We start from the raw sequence: 6,813 nt of genomic DNA, 5'->3' as shown, positions 1-6,813 counted from the left end.
TGCCGTGGTCTTTCGGCTTCCAGTCTAAGAGATATTAAGCCGGTAGAAACATGTAGGACGCAAAGACAATAGTGATGTAAGACTCCATTTTATTTCATAAGCGGAATGACGCTTAATGCGTAATGCTCCGATCAATGTCATTCCGAAAACGTCTTGGCAAAATTAGATTCATGTTTATTTGTTTTTGAAAAGTAAATCACAAAATATACATGAGCACGCTGTTTTTGGAAGATATTTACCAATTTTGCAATTTTCTTAAAGTTAAATCAAATTTTCGAATTGAATGTCAACTCGCCTTAAGGATAAACAGAAGAAAATTCCAATCGAATCTAGAAAAAAATGTCTCTTTTAATATGTTCACATTGAAATGTAAATTCAATTCTTGAAGTTTTGGTTGAAAAAACATGGCAAGTTATTTTAATTTGAGGCAGGAATCTGTCTGCAGTTTTTCTCGCGTTTTGACCATTATTATGTTAAAGATAACAAGATGGCATCAATAGGTCTCATTATTATTCATAGAATTGCCAGGAATTAGATTTGATTTTGTCAGGAATAACGATCAATATTTCTCTGATATTCCAGCCTCCTGCAGGTCTTCCTGCAACTATAGATTTGGAATTATTTTACACGATATACGTGAACGTAAACCAGGGTTTAACGACCTAGTTTTCAGCCCTTAGTTTAGGCTGATGAAATGGAATGGGGATTCTAACCAGAACATTTTGCTTTCTATACAAGAGCAAGCCCCTGAAAGTAAAATGTCTCCAAAGTACATATCTCTATTGCAAGCTGTTTGCAATGTGTTTAAATTTCATAACAAATGCTTGTGAGACATGTATACATGTATAAAACAAACCTCACCATGGTGCTAGATGTTTATTTACTTTAGTTTGTTTGTATCCATCGACAGATTTGGAAACATATTTTTTATTTTATCTGCAGATTTAGCAGGGCCTCGAAGCATCTATGGCGATTTGTTTAATCTTGAAATATTCTGATCCCATGACATCTTTGAAATTTTTGCCATAAATGTTAACATCCATCGCTTCTAAACATATTTTTTTGAAATTAATTTTTGACGAAATATTGTTTTAAAATATAAGATACTATAAAACAATTCAGGAAAATTTGACTTTTTTGACAAAAGGCCACAGCTGCTTTTTACTCTGTGCTCTTCTAATCAAATGACATCTGTGACTCTGTGAACCGTAATCGAATCATTTAATGTCCCTTAACAAAACCCTTTATAAAAGGGCATATATCTATATCCAATAGACTAAGACTATATTTGATAATTATAAAAAAAATTTTTGTTTATCGAACCAAATGTTACAAATGTTTCTTCTCTTTCAAAACCTTTTTAAATCTGATCACTTTGAAGTAGATATGTTCTTTATTCTTCACCGTACAACAAGTAGACCTGTGTTCCTACTACTTGTTGAGTGAGTGATTTTGTATCTGTTTGAAGTGGAGCACCTGTTAGTGGAAGGGACGTGTCTCGAACACCCAGAAGCTGGTTATATTCTAAGATTTTATTCCCAAAGTTATAAATTGAATTATTGATCTCGAATATCTGGTATTTATTCAGTTTTAAAGTTTGGTAATGATTGGATCATTTCGAAATGCATTCAGACAGATAAAACTATATACTTGCCCTTCTATAAAAACTGGGATCAATCCGCAGTCAGTGGCGAGAAAAACGAAATCGACATCCTTGAAGTCTTGCACTCTCCTTGGAATTCATTCATTCATTAATAATTTTCAAAAAATTTATCGGGCATCAACCTTCTCTCTTTTCTCTATTCAATTCATCCCTAAACTAGTCTTGACATGCCTCGTCTTGCATATTTTAAATTAAATATCGTCCCGTCTTTCAAGATCTGAAGTGTATAGAAAACACCTATATAGGTATAATAACAATACAGTGTTTTCTTATTTAGGTTTGCCGCAAGGAGTTGTCTTTATGCCTTTATTCTTTATGTATTCTATTCTTGACTAAGACACAATGTTTAGTCAAAGGCAAGCAATTTAAGACTCAAATTTCAAACGAATTTTTGACCGGTTACAGAAAAAAATATCTTTGTGAAAAAACAATGACTTGAAGTTAGTCGGCATTCAAAAAGTTACTTTGTGTGTCATTGAACAATTAGCGACCTAGAATTGAAGACGACTAAAGTTGGGTTGTAAACTATGTTGACGACATTTTGAAGAAAGAAGATCCGCCCTCCCTGGATCTATCACCATTGCCCAGTACATTAAGATTTTAAAGAAAAATTGTTTTTGGGGACAGAAAAACTAAGATACGGGGTAGAGGGTTGTAATAAACATAAGAAACAATTATACTTGGCACGAAAGCCACACTGAATTTTTCAACATCAAAATCTCTGACGTTAGATGCTTCGTTGTGTTACCTCTCGTACGTTCTGCCATTAACAGCTTCTTTTTGCCGCGTGTGAATATCATTCATTCATTTATTCATTCATTCATTCAAATGCCTCTTTTGTTTACAAATTACTCCATTTCAAATACAAACATGACAATTTCCACCTCATTAATTCAGGAGAAGAAAATCTTTGTCGTGTTATTGAGAAATTTACTTATAATGTGATAATCTTCTCGACAATTTACTAAATATAGATCACAGAGCGGATTAACTTAACTCTTTTAAACTCTATATATAATATAAATTATCATTCAGTGTGAACCACTGTAATCTCCTCACTTTTTCTTCAATAAGAAAATATGTTCATAAACTACTATGATAAAGGCTTCTATAGTTCATTATAAGAGCAAAAATACGAACAAAAACGTAGTTAAAGAGTTTTATATATCGAAATGCATTTAAATGCAAATTTTGAATACGATTTGTTGTCAGGTATTTGCTAGTTATTTTGATTTGTGAAGAAATATAAAACCGTTTGAAATTCGACTCGACAGGGCGTAAAGCAATATGATACAATTTTGCACATTGTATAAAAGAATTTTTTTATATTAATTTTGTACGTAAGAAGGGTAGTTAAAGCGTGTACCAATTCGTTCTACGGTTTTATTTCTTACCATTCAAACTCAATATACGGTGTGTAAATAAACCAAACAGATTCAAAGCCTTGTTCTACCTCGCTCTATCGCTCTGGTGCCTCTAAACGACAGGGGTTCCCCAGCCCTTTATTCAGTCGTCGTGTCGCAGAGTACACTAAATCACACTTAAAGGAAACCTTTTCCCCTAAAAAATGTTATCAAGTCGCGCCAGGTAACATTCGGGAATTTTATTGTAGTGTTATTTGGGAGCGAAAATCGTCTCAAACGAACATGTGTCAGCACTTACGTGAATATCTGATATGGAGACACAAAATGACCGATTGCATTCTCTTTTCGAGACAGCGTTTTGCTAATATTACTTACACCCTCTAGTGCGGCTTACTTCAAAATTTCTTTGATGTTCCATTGTATTTTCAATGAGAAACATAAGAAACAAAGCATGTGTATTATTGTAGTAATGCAAATCTAAAAATGATTTATTTTATATTTCAGACGGTGGCGGAGATTTCTACCCAGGCTACCAAGGTGGTTATGGTGAATTCTTTGGAATGGGACCGGGACCAGACGGTCCAGGAAATATGAATTTTCTACCTCCTTCCTCACAAGGTATGTAAAGATTATCTCCCTTTGAGGCCTATAAATTGTATTAAACCGTATAACGCATAGCTGACCGGTATACCATTTGCAGTCAATTTTAATTCAAAGATCTATATATTGGATTATCAATAGCAGAAAGAAACAGAATTTTGTCTTACATCTTCAAAGGAATGTCCCAGATATTCTTGCGATAGGTTGTTTTATGTGCTCCTATTAGAGCTATTGTTTTGGGTTTTCTCATCTGAACAGTCCAGGGACCTAATTCTCGAAAACTTAACTGAGAAAAATTCAGCAAACCGGAACAGTAAAATCGTAAGTCAAGTATTTGAGAATAAGACCACAGGGGCCAGTACAATCAATTTCAATATAACAGACAAACCAAAGGTATTCAAAATCTAATTAACATTTGATAAAGCGTAACGAGTGGAAACATGTCAATTCCATAAGAACACGGGCTGCATGTTGATAGGTATTTCCGAGAACTGTAAGCGATATGGAAACTATCTGGAATCTAACGGGCCGTTATCTAACTATATCTTATTATCTGTAATTACCAGGGTTTTATTACGAGTTAATTAGAGTTTACACCATGACCGTTATATGCTCTATATCGCTATCATTATTACACAATAAACTATCTATAAGACGTAGAGTTTTGGGTTTAGATTACACTCTCCCTTCAACGCATGCTGTGATTCTGGCATTCCAGAACTAAACATTAGATAGGAGTACCGAATCGAATTCATCAACCTTTTGGACATGTCATATCCGTTACCTATTACGATAATGATGTTCCTGTAAGATCTAAAAGACACATAAAATGAAACCCATAATTAACCTTCCAGTTGGACAAGAAAAACAAAACCAGTAGTGTAAAAAAGGAACCGGATATCGTCGCTTTCATAAACACAATGACAATAAACAATCGAGGCACTATGGTAATCACCCTGGAGCGATATAATCAGTATTATGTGAATTCGAATACAAAGTGCATTGTTGATCCATCAGAAACAATGTTGGTCTGAAGTACTTGAGATTGCGGAATCATCAGAAATAAATGACCGGAATGTCAGTGCTTATCAGGATTGTATAACATTTCGTAGTAAACCGTTACGGCTCTGAAACATCTGACCACATACTTCTAACACTCTTCAACACCCCAGCATGGTATACGATCTGATCTACTGTAGAATGTTAATGATATCAAGTCTTCATGTCTTCATTTCTTTGCATGAGTATATTCAGTCCAATCCCCCATCGAAATGGATAATACTGAGCAATATCGCACTAGGGTATTGCAATTGATTATAATTTTGGGTATTGGTATATATAGCGGCTCGCATATGTATCATTTCTTACACCTTAACTTTGGATTGTACACTATTATATCTCGGCAAACTCAATCTCACTGAAGATTCGTTCTATTGTGAATAAATGGGCTATAAGAGACTTGAGCCAAGATGGTTAGTTCTTCTAAATTCTAACATCTGTAAGTTTTGTCTTATTTTTCTCTGTTTGCACATAGTTTCCTTAAACTAACAGAGCCAATTTGTAAAAAAAAAAAAGCAAAAGTTATAAAACGGAATTCTTAACCTTACTGCCTTACGTCTTATTTGATCGCATATATCCGTATTTTTTATTTCTTTCAAAATTCTTGTTATTTTCGCTATATTACTCCATCTTTCTCAAAGTAATATCAGGATATCAGAGTTAGCAATCGTTTTAAAAGCCGTTAGCAGAACGCGACCGCGAGGTACAAAAGATCGAAGAATGTCAACCGAAGAACAAAACGATGAGTTTGACTGTGAGAAAAGATGGTAGAGATTAAACTTAGATTTATATTCATTCCTTCTCAAGACCCGTTATCTCTATTCCAATAGAACTCCTCGTCTTTAATTACACTGGCATCGTGGACCAGATCTTCCTGTCTGATAGTCCGACACTGAGACAAGAAACCAAGTCATAACGTCAACTCTTCTCCTGCTTTATTGGAAAATTATCCACAAAACGCCGTTTATCTTACAACATTCGGAACTGTCCATCGGTTGTTCCAAAACAACTACATTTGACACAAAATGTATATTCAGAATTCCTTACTTTTTTGTTATTACAGTTTTTGACGTCTGAAGATAAATAAATTTTCTTTTACAAAATTTTGAGACATATAAATATACGACAGTATATAGAAAATTTTTATGATTCCGTACTTTTCTTTAAAACAAGGGACTATAAATCCCAGTACAGAAGGTGCCAATACATTTCTACCACACCCAATATATCAATTAATTTGATTTAAGTGGAATTCATTTTGTAAATACATGTATATGTAAATTGATTTACAAGGTCGACTCTTGGTTTAGCTATGAATCCTCTGAAACATATTTCTATTTGGAAATATCCGACCAGTTTCGAGTGATCTCAAGACTTGAGCTATCGTCTGACAAAACAAGGAGAGAAAAATCCGTCCTTATCTTTACCCGCCTTGTGGGATTTCTGGTCATCGATTACAGCAAGAGCGGGAATCAACCAAGCGACCATTTTGTTTTGACAGACGATTTTTCTAATGATCTTTTGATTACACTTGGACTCTAGTTGTGAATGCGAGTTCCTGTTGGGGGTTCTTGAAGCGTGTGATAAATTCGATATCCCAGGTTCGTCAGTAATATCAGACTAGAGTTATCGACTGGTCGGGAAGGCGATAAGGGTATGGTTTGACTTGTGAAATGTGGAAACGAAATTCAAGAAAACTGGACGTAAAGATAACGTCGTAGTTAGTTTGTATAATATGGAACGAAGAGAAGACAAATAATGAATTTAAACTGTACTGAAATTGTAATATTAATGTATCCTATTAAAATATTTTCTTTAAAATTATGTTTCAAATGGCCCAGTAATCATGAATTTAAAGTACAAATTTGGGAATAATATAAACTACAAAACGATATAAAAATAAAATTAAAAACCTACTGAATGTAAACGGAAAAAATTCATTTAACTTGCAAATATTTATAAAATATAATTATATTGCGAAAATAGAACATGTGGGATTTTATTGTTTCCTTGCATATCAGGTTGCATCATTTTTTAGTTTTAAGATTCTGTGGTTAGCAAACGAAATAATGATAAATGTTATGATAAAAAAAAAATGTTGACAAACGATAAAATTAATTAGAATTT

This window comes from Lottia gigantea (assembly GCF_000327385.1).
Source record: "Lottia gigantea unplaced genomic scaffold LOTGIsca_139, whole genome shotgun sequence".
Taxonomy (NCBI): domain Eukaryota; kingdom Metazoa; phylum Mollusca; class Gastropoda; family Lottiidae; genus Lottia; species Lottia gigantea.
Note: the sequence above shows the minus strand (reverse complement) of the source record.